Raw genomic sequence first — 13505 nt, 5'->3', positions numbered from 1 at the left:
AACACTTTCTCTTTTTATTCACTCCATATCTTCTGATGACAATGGTTCTGTATCCTGGGAGGATCAGAGTTGGGTGGATACTCTAATATTTTATTTGTTGAGTATTTCTCTTTTTTCCCTCCGGTTTGTGAATTAGTCACAAAACAGGTTGAAGTTTCCTGGAATTTATTCATTCTTTGAATTTATTTGCAAATTTCTTATTTGCCAAGTGTCAATATTTTGAAATTATTCCCCAAAATCTTGGTTGTGAGCAATTCTCCATGGCTATTTCATCTTCATAATACGAGCTGTTGTGACTGGGCACAAAAAATCACATGTCATGTTTCTGATCTCATTACTGTCAGAATTAGGATTCCCCAGTGCAAGCAGTTGTGATTATAAATTTGAAATTTGCTTGCTGTAGGATTTTCAAAGGCGTTTAAGAGTTCAGCACTTGCTTTGAAAATTCAAGCCTTAAGCTCTGCTTTTTGAGAAAACTTTTCATCTTTGCGAGAATATTTGTGCAAAGCAAATGCAGGGGGGATGAGAAAACAGTCAATGCAGATTAATTGGTATGACTGTTTGCCTCTTACTATACTTGCCCAGCTCCACAGGGTCTGATCCAAGGCTTTGAAGTCAATAGGATTCCTTCCATTGACTTCAGTGGGCATTGGGTTGGGCCGGATCAGATGAAAATACAATGCATAACTCAATCACAGGAAATCATACTCACCCAATTTCCTGAACTAGTTTAAGTTAATTGGCTTTACTTAGACCATTTGAAGTTGGGTCCTATACTACAGACTTTTCACTGTGTTCCTGTAAAGTCCTCACTATCCTGAGAGCATTCCTTCTTTGTCTTTGTTAGATTTAACTTCAGAAGAGAAGTAGTTTTTCCTCCCTAGATGGACGGATTAACCATTAGTTTGTTGAAAAATACCGTCCACCAGGGTCAAGGCATTCCACTTGGATGGAATTTGACTTTGCTACGCCAATTATTAATGTATGAATTTCAAAATATGTTTTATGCTGATAAAGCTTCTTACAGCTTTTCCTCTAAAACCGTATGAAAGAAAGTGGTGCTGACATAAGTACTTTGGAATAAATAATGTGCAATAGCTTCTACTATAAATATATGCCAGTTCATTATTTTCTCTAAACTTTTAAAGTAGCTACATTGATTATTTATCTAGTTGTGAGGAAAGTCACTTGGGAATGCCATGAAATCTGAATCTGCTTGCAAAACTATTTTCTATTTTAAATCTGGTCAAACTGGCAATTATTTTTCTAGCCTAACTATCCCCTCTTCATCAGTCTGTAGTTTCACACTGTATTATCCCCCCTTTTGTATTCTGAAGTGGAATTTCTCCTTGTGAAAGGTGGCTGAATGACAGAGCTGGAATGTTTACTCTCAGGATAGGCCCAGCAGTCGTCTCCTACTAACCCTACTGGTGTGCTTCATTCCAGACTTAGAGGGACTGTTGCCAAGGATGAAAAGCTTACAAAAGAAGTTCATTCTTCCTATCCCTTCAACCGCTGACATCTTCTGAGGCTGCCAATGAATATGCCAGTTGTAGCTTTTGTGATCTGTATGCTAGAACTGGAATGAGACCTCTGATGCATTTTGTGCAGGTCACTAGGCAGCTGTTAGACGATGATGGAGATGTTTGGTCATTACTGAGCTGTGCTGGATGGTGTTTCTTCTTTATGTGATCAAGTTTTTGGTTGCTAGCATGGACAACCTTCCCATCTCTCTCTTTTGAGTTGGGAATTATGTAGAAAAGGTCTGAGCAAGAAAACAAACAGAGGGCAAGTGTGGGTCAAGGAGAGCCAAACAGGCATCATTTAGATTAATTTTTATGATTAGAGGCCACGTCATCTAGCAGTGAGAGACCAGAGCTGGGATTCAGGAGATCCAAGGGTGTGGTCAGGGCAGTCCTGTACCCTATCTATTCCTCAGTTGCCCAGGTCCATACAAATACAAAGAGATGGGCACAACATAGAGAAGCCTCCAGGGCTGCCTCACCCAGAATTGGGGGCTGAACTGGCTCCTAGCAGTCCCAGGACTGGGTGGGGAGGGGCAAGATGCTCCATCCCCTTCAATTCTACAGCAGGCTCAGCTCCAGCACCGGGACAAATTTGACCCAATGACTATGTGATGATTATGCTCCTTGTGGCAGTTGAATTTCCCCCTCTTCCCACTGCTTAAATTTTTACGTGGCATCTTGATGAGTGAGACAGCTTTATAACCATTGTATTAGTATAAGCATCTGCCTCAGGGAGCATTTAAGTTCACAGCATTCCATAATTTTCATTCCCCTTCATAGCTGATTCGCTGCTAACCAACTTTAATAGACCTATAAAAGAAAACTACCCAATAGCTGTCAGTCTGGGAACATTTCAGAAGCCTTGGAGCAAATGATACCTTTCTCAGCCCTTCATACATTGTTAATGGAACCACTCATAGTTCAAAGATATCATGGATATCACACTGGTGACATGAAACATGCTATAGTATAATCTTGTTTATCAATTTTCTTTTGCCTGTCACGTGCATCACACAGTGTTAATTTCCTATCTGGGTTACCAGGGTCCCATGTTCCATTCAGTTTATAAAATTAGATTCCTTTGTTTAATATAGAAACCAACAGCAAATCATCTTTTCACACCAGGCATTCCTCCGTGCATTCTCTATATACATAGTGGGCATCCTAAGTCTGAACTCCAAGGATGTCTGAAGTTTCATAATGAAACATTTCCCTTATTTTTGATACCACAAATAAGTATGCAAATTAAGTGAAGTATTCAAAGGCTGTCATCACAGGGAATATTTCAAATCAGAGCTCAAACAGGGTACAACATACTCTGTTATGACAAAAGAGACATAACGGTGAAATACCTGTGAAAACAGAAAAGAGATGCCAAAAGCCACTCTGGACCCTGCATGCTAAAAGGCCTAGAAAGAGCTTGCTGCACATTTTGGTGGTTTCGGAGGAATATGGGGAAAATGTGCATGTGATTTGTTAGTTAAAAGAAGCAATTGTGGGTGAAAGAGGGGGAGATGCACTCTCCTAATTTAAAATGGATTAACTCTGAAGGTTCAGATTATTTTACTCACGGTGAGTAGCTCCATATTCCACAATTAGATGCACTGACTCCAGTGAGACTATTCAGAAATTATGGCATTCAACGTGAGTAAGGGGATCAGAATCAGGCTGGAAGTAAATGGGAACAGAGTAAGTCTGGAAACTCATCCAAATGCTGGGGAAGGTCGGAGTCGTTTTCAGTGCGTGGTGCACCCAGTTTTGCCAAAGGAGATTAAAACCCAGCAATATTTACTAACATATTATTTACCGAATGATGAATCAGTTCTAATTTATTTCCATCATAAGAGGTTATGAAGCCAAGTCTGGCCCATAAATAAGGGTTACATTTTTATTGTATTGAATATCTTTATCCTATAGGAAAAATAAATCCTAGCCTCTCGTAACTATTTTTGTATTTTCTTTTCTCTTCCATCGTTTTAATTGCACGCATACATATTGCCCTGGCTTGGGTTATGCACCTTCAGTTCCTATGCAGTCATTTATGGGAAGACGACAGCATGAGCCATACTGTGCCTTCCAATCCACCCATATACCCCAGTCTTCCAGTGAACCCCATGCGGGTGGACCTCTACACCTATGCAAAGCTTCTTTGAGATCAAGGGGGCTCCACATCATTGCAGGGGTCTGCTTGATCAGGGCCAAAAAGCCCTCTTCACATGGAGCTCAGCTATTTCTGTGCCAGTATTCCCACTCCCTTCAGACCCAGCAGAATGCTCTTGCTGCCTCCATGGCCAATGATGATAGGAGGCTGGGTGGGCCAGGGAAATGTACATCACCCCCCGCCACACACACACACACCTTTGTGCCCCACCTACCTCACTCAGAAAAGATAGCACCGCCTTAGGGTGTATTACCTTTTCCTCATGGTTCACCTACCTCTAGGGGCTGCTACAGCCACAAGTCGGCTCCAGTTACCATGGCACTAATGGATCTGTGTGCTGCCAGAGAGCAGAAGGGGGTCCCCATTTGGATCGGATCAGAGGCACAGGTGCTGCAGTACCCAATGATGAATTTGGGTAGATGAGATGATAGATTAGACAGACAGAGAGGGCCTCTGTTTGGAAGGCCCTAGCCTGCCCAGCATCTTCAGAGGTCCGCCAGATTTGGGGACAAACCTCACTCATTTCCACAGGAATAGGGGCAAAAATCACTGCCCTCAGGGGACAATAGATGAGTATCTCCAGGAAAGCCGCTTCATGGTATTGCCTTGGAGATAATCTGCCTTTATATATATTTCACTAGGCATACAAACTGGGGGATTTCCTCTCTGTACCTTACGTGAATATTAATACATACATACTTGTTCAGTTATTGAATAGAACTAACCCCAGAAGACACAGAACTTCCCATTTCTGACTCATTCAATTATTTCTAATTTTCTCAACTTGGGGCATGAAGGTAAATTAACAATAGAGGTTGTAGCTGTCAGATACTGTGGTATGTGCAGTGCTGTGCCATCTACTTCCCAGCACTAACTGTCATTCGTGTTCTCTTTGTGTAGTAATGCATGTGGCTTCATTACTATGCTGATGACGTTTACCAAGCAGATTGTCAGAAGTGATGGTTCCAACTTGAAGATGCCCAAGTCGAGAAGTGTGACATAGAACCACAATGGATTCCTGGGAGAAAGGCAGGCTTGCAAATGCATCCTTCAGAAATTTCTCTTCTTCTTCTGACCGCTTGGACCACAGTGGATACAAATATTATTCTAATGATTTTAAAAACTGGAAAGCTGCTTTTTATGCACAACATTTAAGGCACTGATTGGCTATTACACCTGCCTAGGAAGCAGTTTTAATTATTTATTTGGCGGGTGCAATCTGGTCAAACCAAGTCACAGCATTCTTATCAACAATGTTCAAGGCACAAAGCTCTCCGGGAAGCTGAGTCATTTTGCCGTCCTCAGCAATGTGTGTCATGGTTTGTGGGTGCCCACCTTGACATAGTGGACTAAAATGTCACTGAAATTCTGCAGTACAAATTCCATGTCTGATCTGAAACCGGTTCAGAAGACTCCATTGCCTTCACAGTAAATCAAACTAGTGAGATTGGATGTTAATGGGATTTGTTTAAAAAGATTAATTTTTAATACAGTTTGGCTCCTGATGGCAGCAAGTTAATCTCTTATATTAATATTTAAGTTAATATATTATTGTGACAAACCATATATAATTTTACAATAATTCAACCGCAGGCCTTGATATCCCTTCATATCTGTGTAACTGGGATGTATTTTCTGAACAGTCAACAAAGTAACATTTGATGTTGAGCGATGATAGAAATCTGACATGATACCGTGTCTCAGCTCTTAGGGATATGGCAAGTAGCCGAAGACTGATTTGAAGTTTGGAATCCAGATCTTATCTTTTAAGCATAGAAGCATAATATTAATGCTGAATCCAAGAATTTCACTTACATACATCATGCAAGAATATTAATGATCAGTGAGTTATTAGTTTTCCAATGACATGTCACATGCCGCCTTTTGCTAGTGGGTGGGGTAGTGAATATGTCTGCTGACACAGAGCAGTGAACCACAAATGGGCCTCTGTATCACGGTTTCCTACGACAAAGATTGAGAAATGATTGAAACCTGAGAAAAGCAGAATGGGAGTGTTGTGCATCCTTTCTGCACAAGTTTAAATGATTGCACAAGAGGCAAAGCATTGGAGAATCAGACCCAGATAACATCACTGGAGTTATGCCAGACTCACCCTAAGGTCAGAGGAGAATCAGGCCTCCAGTGTTGAAGTATTTGTGCTATTCTAGATGCCTCAAAGAAGAGAAGGACACTTTAAGGTACCTGAGTAGCCACAATGGGACAAGCCAAGAGCCTAATTGACATGCCAGGACAACCAACAACTGGTCCCAGATAGCCTGCATATGACTGGGCCTGCTCACACCTGTGCACTGAGCCCTGCAAGACACAGCATTAGGCTGGCTACAGTGATTTGCATTCCAGCAGCATGGGAAGATGCAGCCATCAATTGCTGTGTGAGGGAAGAAGAGCCAGAGCACCAAGACTCCATTACACGGCAGAGGACAGACTGCCGGCTTCACCTGAGAAGCCAGGACTTGCAACCACTAGCACGTCACTCTACCTGCAAGGCTGCTGTTTGCTCAGGGAGATACACCACAACTTTCCACCAAATGCCAACCCCACCCTCCAGTGAAAGCTTATTGGGAGACCCTGGGTCTCCTGTAGATCTGCGGGCTGTTGATTATTTGAGGCAGAGAGTGTTTGATTATTGTTATGTGATGGGTTCGTTACTCATTTGTTACCCTCGATTCACCCTGCCTTCTCCCTTTCATCCCTGGTTCCTACCTTTACCCTTTCTTTTTCATTTAATCTTCTCTTTTCCTGGAGTAAAGCATGAGTTTCTCCTCCATTGGTTCTTTTTTTTCTTTTTTCTTTGTAAAAATAATATTAGTGCCCTAGAGATCATAGGAGTTATATGTTGGTGTATTCACACAGCCATTAGGCAGAGGTACTGCACATTGACAATCCAGGTAGGTCCAGTAACTGGCACGCTAAGATCTGACACCTACCATTAGCTTAAAGAGCACAAGAAACCTGATTCTAAGGTAGCCCTACAAAGCCACTTAGGAGAGGGAGCAATTGAACTCTACCACCCCAGAGGTGCACTAGCAGGGGCTTACATTTCATTATTTTTCACAGGTGTCATTGCTGAGGCAGTGTGAGAATCTAGATAAACAGACTGGTCATCACTGTGGGCACAATCCACCTCACTTTAAAGTAAAGGGAAAGCAGTACTGACATTAACTTCAGTGATAGGTGGGTCAGGCTCTGAAGTATGACCAGATGGCTATGTTCAAGTCTAAGAGATAGGATTCTACCACGTTTATCAATCAGAAAACTAGCCACAAATATTGTAGTAAGGGCTAAGCGTTCCTCTACTAGAAATTACCTTAGCAGCCAAGTAGTTTGGCTTAACAAATGCATTCATTTTTGGAATGCTAATACAGATGAGACAGGTTTACAGAGCTGGAGGGATAATTTTTTAAGGAAAAGCACAGGAATTTAAATTTTTGTAACTCTCATTATTGTCAAGTTAGAAACCCTGAAAATAATGTGTGGAAAAGAAATACAGACATAACCTTAACTACAGCTGTGTTGCCATAATTATGGCTATAATGTGCAGAACTAAGTCTGTTTTGTGATTTTTTTCTCTTCTTGGATTAATGAAAGAACCCAACAGCCCCATTGACTACACAAATCAACAGTAAATTAAGTGCATCCTGTCAGCTGAAGGTAATTTTAATGGTAGGCTAGGGGTCTCTCACTAATTAAAAGAAACATTTATTACTTGCTTCTGGGATTCGTTCCAAGAATGGAAAATACAGTTCCAAAAGGCTTTCAAAACAAATTGTTTTCCCCAATCTAGTGCCATACCTAAGACCAGCAGAAGAAAGAGTGCATGAGGGGCGAGAGAGGTGGTGAGTGGGAGAAAGAACAAAAATGAATAGAATGGACTAGTAGGGAACATACCGAAGAAAGAATAAACAACATGTCAAAGAAGAAGCAAGGGGGATTAGAAGCTTTCTATCACATTAAGCAAAGTGTCAATTCCCCCTCCCCGCACACACCGCTTCTCAAGTACAGTCTGACGTATTTTGGCTATAAATCCTCTTTCACCCAACCCATAGCTTGGGCTGGTTGCTTAATGTAAATTTCTGTTTTGCAAACCACCTTGGACCCCAATCCTATAATGAGTTCTCTGCAAGCCTGGACCCGCATGAGGATTATTGCGGGATCAGGGCCTTAGGGTGAAACCTAGGTCACTGAAGTCAATGGGAGTTTTGCCACTGATGTCAATGGAGCAAGGATTTCACCCTTAGCACTGAATTGGTACAGACACATTTTCAAAAACCCTCATCTAGCTTTTTCTATCTAACCAGTTTTCAGTGTCTCCCATTTTCAGGAAGGGCTCCAAAGCTGGTGGAGCTCATCGAAAGCTTTTGAATTTTTGAAGGTTCAAACAACTGTGGGGGTTTTCTTCCCCCATGGAATTTTTTTTTAAGTTTGAAAAAATGAGTTGTTTTGACCAGTTCTGACTGGTGGTCCTCATGTCTCTGTGGGACAAAGAGCCTTCTCCGGGGTCCGGTCCAGCACTGTGGAACACACTTCCCCAGGAACTAAGAACCATCACAAACCTCCCTACCTCCTGCTCCAGGTGCAAGGTGAGGTGCACTTCTGTGACCTGCCTCCTCTAACAAACATAGAGCAACATGTAATTATATAGATCTATAAACAATTCCAAACCAAAAACACTCCACTGCACACACCTCTCCCCCTGGGGAGAGGAAGAGAGAACAAACAGAGGTAGTCATGTCACTAAGTGCACTGCCATAAGGTGCTCAGATACTACAGCAATAAGAGTGGCAGAAGAACTTATATAGAATAGGCTAGGTGGTGAGACCTGAAAACACCTGTCTGTGGGGGAAATGGAGGCACGCTTTCTAGTTCCTTGATTGGTGTTAATGGAAATGGTGGTGCTGTGGTGCCCCAGAAGCCCTGGTAACGCAGCTGGACAGAGGTGCTCCCATGCTACCACAGACAGCTCATTATTTCTTGTGCAGGTAAGTGTGGCAGGAGTGTGTCTGTGGTAACGGGTTGGGACTGAAATCAGGAAAAGACACTCCCCCCCCACACCTAAGGTGAAAATTGTGCATCTCGTATGCACTATTTTGGTTGATCGCTTGGCTCGACCACAACAAACATGATTAATAATAAATATTGGTGAGCGCTTACTCACAGGAGTAGCCCCTTTGATGCCAACCAACATGAGTAAGAAGTGGCACAATCTAACCCTAAATCGTCAACCTTAACCCACAGGGCTGTAGTTACAAATATCTTGCCAGCTTCTGCAGCAGGAAAATTCTCCCCCTAGCAGGAACCAGGATTTTTAGGGCCCCTGTACATTGAGCCAGCCCTTTTTAGGCAGTGGAAAGGGGTTGGAGAGTGAATAAGGATCTCATTCCAGGTTTCTGGTCTCTTTGGGCCAAAACCAACATCAGTGTAGAGAAAGAATTAAGCTGCTTTATACATGTGTGTTTGTGTTTCACTGCTTTCAGAATGGAAAAATAAGTGTCTCTACGTGTCCTTTACAGTCTTATTTATTCAGCTTCTGCAACTAATGCCATTCTAGAAAGGTTCCTTTTGTTTGTATTGAATGTTCTAGTCCCCTCCCTTTTGTTTTTTAGTGGGGAGAGCAAGGACAAGGAGGTGGTAGGGGATGTTTCATGTTGACAATGACTGGTCAGTGGTGAGTTTTTTGCCTTGTTTTCACTTTGCCTGCTCCAGCCACTCACTATTGTAACTATTGTGAATAGCCCCATTTTCCCTTTGTTGAAACGTCTTCTTTGTCACAATGTCATTCCATAGCCGGCCCTCTTCAAAAGAGTGATTCTATCACCTGACAGGGATTCTGCTTCTTTTGTTCAACCTCTTTGTTCTGCATGGTACCTTGTCTGTTTCCCCATCACTCATAAGATACAAGCCTGGGTTTTAACCATATTCATCACTTTCAGTTCAGCGTACGGCAGAAAAACACATCTCTTTTATATTCCCTCTCTAGGTTGGGTTGATCTGTACCTCAGTAATGAGAGTGGGGGAAATGAAGCTTAAGCAGCTCTTCCATCTACCTCTGTAGATGAGGAGAAACCGGTGGAGTCAAAGAGCTGCCCATGTAGCGATCAGTGGGAATTTTGCCAGTGACTTCAATGGGAGAAGGATCTGGCACCCACAAAAAAAGTTCTTATTTGGGGTTCAGGAAGGCTAATGCACTTAATTTGTTTTGGGCTATTTTAGATGGCTTCTATTAACATTAGGATTTTTGTCATGCCTCTGCAATGCTCTCAGCAGCTGTTGGCTGGGCCATGGGAGAGACTGAGAGCAGGACATGAACTTTGATTTCCTGTGAGACTTGGCTGCCTCTAAACTGCTGAGCTAACCCAAAGCAGGATATTCCAATTAATTAGGTTACGGCTGTATTGTGTCTTTGCATGAGTCACTGGGAGCAGATTTTGCTTTGCCTGGTTGAGTCAGTACAATGGGCAGCTGCTTCCTCCACCAGGATTAGAAATGGGATGATTTGGGGTGGCTTTGTCCTTGGCAAACTATCAGTGGCATGTCTTGCCTTTTGCAAACGGAAGGCATAATCTTTCCTGGATGTCGGATTTGGATTGGCTGATACTAGATCTGTGGGATATTTTACCCACTCCTAAGTTCGCCTGCTCATTTGTGAGTTTCTAACTAAAATAATTTTGTTCCTCTTGAAATTGTGTTGATCCTGCTTCTAGGCTTGCTGCTGGAGGAATGAAACAAATAAAATCCATGAAGACCCCAGCATGTAGGAGCACACCGCAGAGTGATCTAATCACTGCAAGCGTACCTGTTAAACTAATGATACAAGAGCCTCAAAAGGCCTGGAGTAAACTTCAGGTGTCAGGCTGCCATGTAAACCTAACTAAATACCTTCCAGGCTCCACTGTTCATGATCCACACTCCTTTTATCAATGGAATAACATCCATTGCTTCCTAGCTGGTGCTGTGCTCTTGGTAGGGAAGTGTGGTGGATTGCTGTTCTCCTCACACCCTCAGTGTGATGGAGAGTAGCCTTGCTTTTCCTCTGGCATCTTCACCAGCTAGCTGTGCTTCACGAGCCTGGCTCTGGCCCTCCTTTTTTGTAAGCATGTTACACTTCAGACCTGCCCTAGTGGCCAGGTTTTCCCAGAGCTGAGAGAGAATCGGCATGATGAGAGGAACTGACTTTGTTTGACAATTCATGGCTATTCTCCTACGTTTCCTCTGTAATCCATGGGATCCCTCATTGCAACACCATTTGCCTAACCAGAGAACATGGATTCATAAGTTCAGCAAAAGAATGTTGTTTACCCAGCTCTTTCACCGAACTTACATTATCGTAGGCAAGTGAAATAATAACGCTAACAATAACATAATAATACAGCTATGAGGCTCAGTGCATCTTACAGCCGGTATGTGAAATACATCTTTTAACAAGGCGATTCCTCTATCACTATTTCACTCCAGCGGGATTTCTAAGGGAGAATCGTCATGAGCAGTTGGATTCACAAAGTCTTATAAAAAGATCAGAACAAACCCAGGACGTGCACAGTGGTGGATACAGAGTTACCCTCATCTCAGGTATTTGGTTGAATGTGCTGTGCATTCTCTCCCTGTACCCCCTTCATTTGTTGGGAATACAGAGTATTCCAAATTCACTTTGAAACAATGCTAGACAATATCTCTTGTTCAAGGGGCCTGATCCTGAGAGAAGTTAGCACCTTCCGTGCACTGCTGTGCTCCGTCAGCTCCCATTACAAGATGCATTCAGCACTTTGCAGGATGGGCCCTCTGTGTTACCATGGTACCCAGGAAACTAGCATCTGCCATGGAAACTGAGCATCTGTTTCTATTAGTAACAGCAGCGTGTGAATATGTTTAAGTGGGTGCGTGTGCCTCTTGGCTGTGGCAAATGAGGAGGAGGTAGAAAACAATGCAAGGAGCTTTCCTTTACTCCTCCCACACAAGAGCTGGGACAATCTGTCCTGTAACATGCATGTATCCTTTCTACCAATGATCATTATTACTTTAAAAGCTCTTCCTAAACATGGGCACATGTCATTTTGCCATTAGCCGGATACCCAAGCATTATACCCCCCGTAGCCTGAGAAAAGGCTCTCTTTTTGTAAGTATGAATACCCAGAAGGTTTCTGTTGAGGTGTCAATGAAACAGGTGCAGCATCAGACAGAGAGGAAGCAGCAGCAGAAAGCTCTTTTGGGGCAGTTCTCTTTAACAACAACAGGATGTCAATTCGTGCCCGGCTGCTACATGGAGACAGCGACTATTTATCTATTAATGAATAAGTAGCCCATAAGAAGCCAAGTTATAGTCATTACCTTTTACAACCCAAAGAAATGGTCTTCCTGGATCTGTGCTTTCACTCTTCAGGCAAACTTTATGTGCTTGATCCAAAACCTAATGAAGTCCACAGGAATTTTCCCATTGACTTCAGTGGTGTTTCGGTCAGGCCTCTGCTGCACAAACCTACCTGTACATCAGTGTTTGGCATGTTTTCCTGGATATCAGCATTTTGAACGCTGTGCCACGAGAGGGGGAAAAAAAGCAACACGGGGAGGAATGAAATACTCAAAAAGCAGCACAAAAATGGTGAATTGTGGATCGATGTTTGTTCTCCCCAGTCATTCCAGAGCAGCCAGGTCTCATTTGAGAGACCTGAAATTAATTTGAAGGCAGTTTTGAAAGTCTTTCCCTTCTTGACGCCATGGGGAATTTTGCTGTATGTTTCTATGAGACGTTTACAATTTCCCTCATTGAAGTAAACTCATCAGCCCTGAGAAGTGGTGTGTGAAATGGGTGCGATAATAAACGTCAATGAATGAACTTTCTCAATAAGCATATTAAAAAAATGAATATCATTCTGGGGGTAAAAAAGGTATTGGCACATATCAGTATAACCCCCTGGGGAATGCGTGTCATGGGGCCCATGCTCTGCTGATGCCCAGAGTTGGAACAGCTCGGGGCCCCGAGTAAATGGATTTTTTTAAAAATAGACAATGCTGAAGGAACATACCTTCAGTAAAGGCTTGGGTGTCCTATCCTCATGTCACAACGCCCTTGTGCAATTCTTTTCTGAGAGCTCTACTAGAGAGATCACTGGAGTGGTCTTCCTGTGGCCTCTGCTTCACTCTTCTGAAGGTGCTTAGCCCCAGCTTCTACACATGATCTCATTGGAGAACAGAGCCTTTTATCCGAAGAGGAAAGTGGCATATTGTATGGAGAACGCATCAGCAGTGAAGAGAAACCCACCTGGATGGAAATGATCCTTGACTAAGTAAGATCATTCCTATTAATCCTAGATAAATTGTTATGAATGTATTTATAATTGTTTGCCTAATTACAGGTACTTCTCAGATGGTTTCAGCAGAATGAAATGGAAGTAAAATAACTACTGAAGCTGCAAATATAATGCAATGTATTATTACTGCTCTTATTATGTATCTGTATTAGGGTAGTGCCCAGAAGTCCCAGTTAGGAACAAGGATCCATTGTGCTAGGCACTGTGTAAACCCATAGTCAGAGTCAGCCCCTGCTCTGAAGAGCGTACAATTTAAACAGACAAGGTCGAAGAGAAAAGGCTAGATCTTAGGAATATTATGTAGCTGCAAGATTTGGATAAGGTCTGAATGTGTGAGGTAGAGACAGTGGGTGGAATTAATGAGGACACTCAGGTTAAGAGCATGAGTGACTGGGAGGGAAATGGTGTCATATGTAGAGGGGATAGACACAGCCGGTAGGAAAGCACAGATGGATGGATATTCTCCCTCTTTCAAACACACTAAGGAGAGATTCT

Source organism: Lepidochelys kempii, chromosome 8 (genome assembly GCF_965140265.1).
Source record: "Lepidochelys kempii isolate rLepKem1 chromosome 8, rLepKem1.hap2, whole genome shotgun sequence".
NCBI classification, from domain to species: domain Eukaryota; kingdom Metazoa; phylum Chordata; order Testudines; family Cheloniidae; genus Lepidochelys; species Lepidochelys kempii.
The sequence above is the reverse complement of the archived record's forward strand: the minus strand, read 5'-3'. Positions refer to the sequence as shown.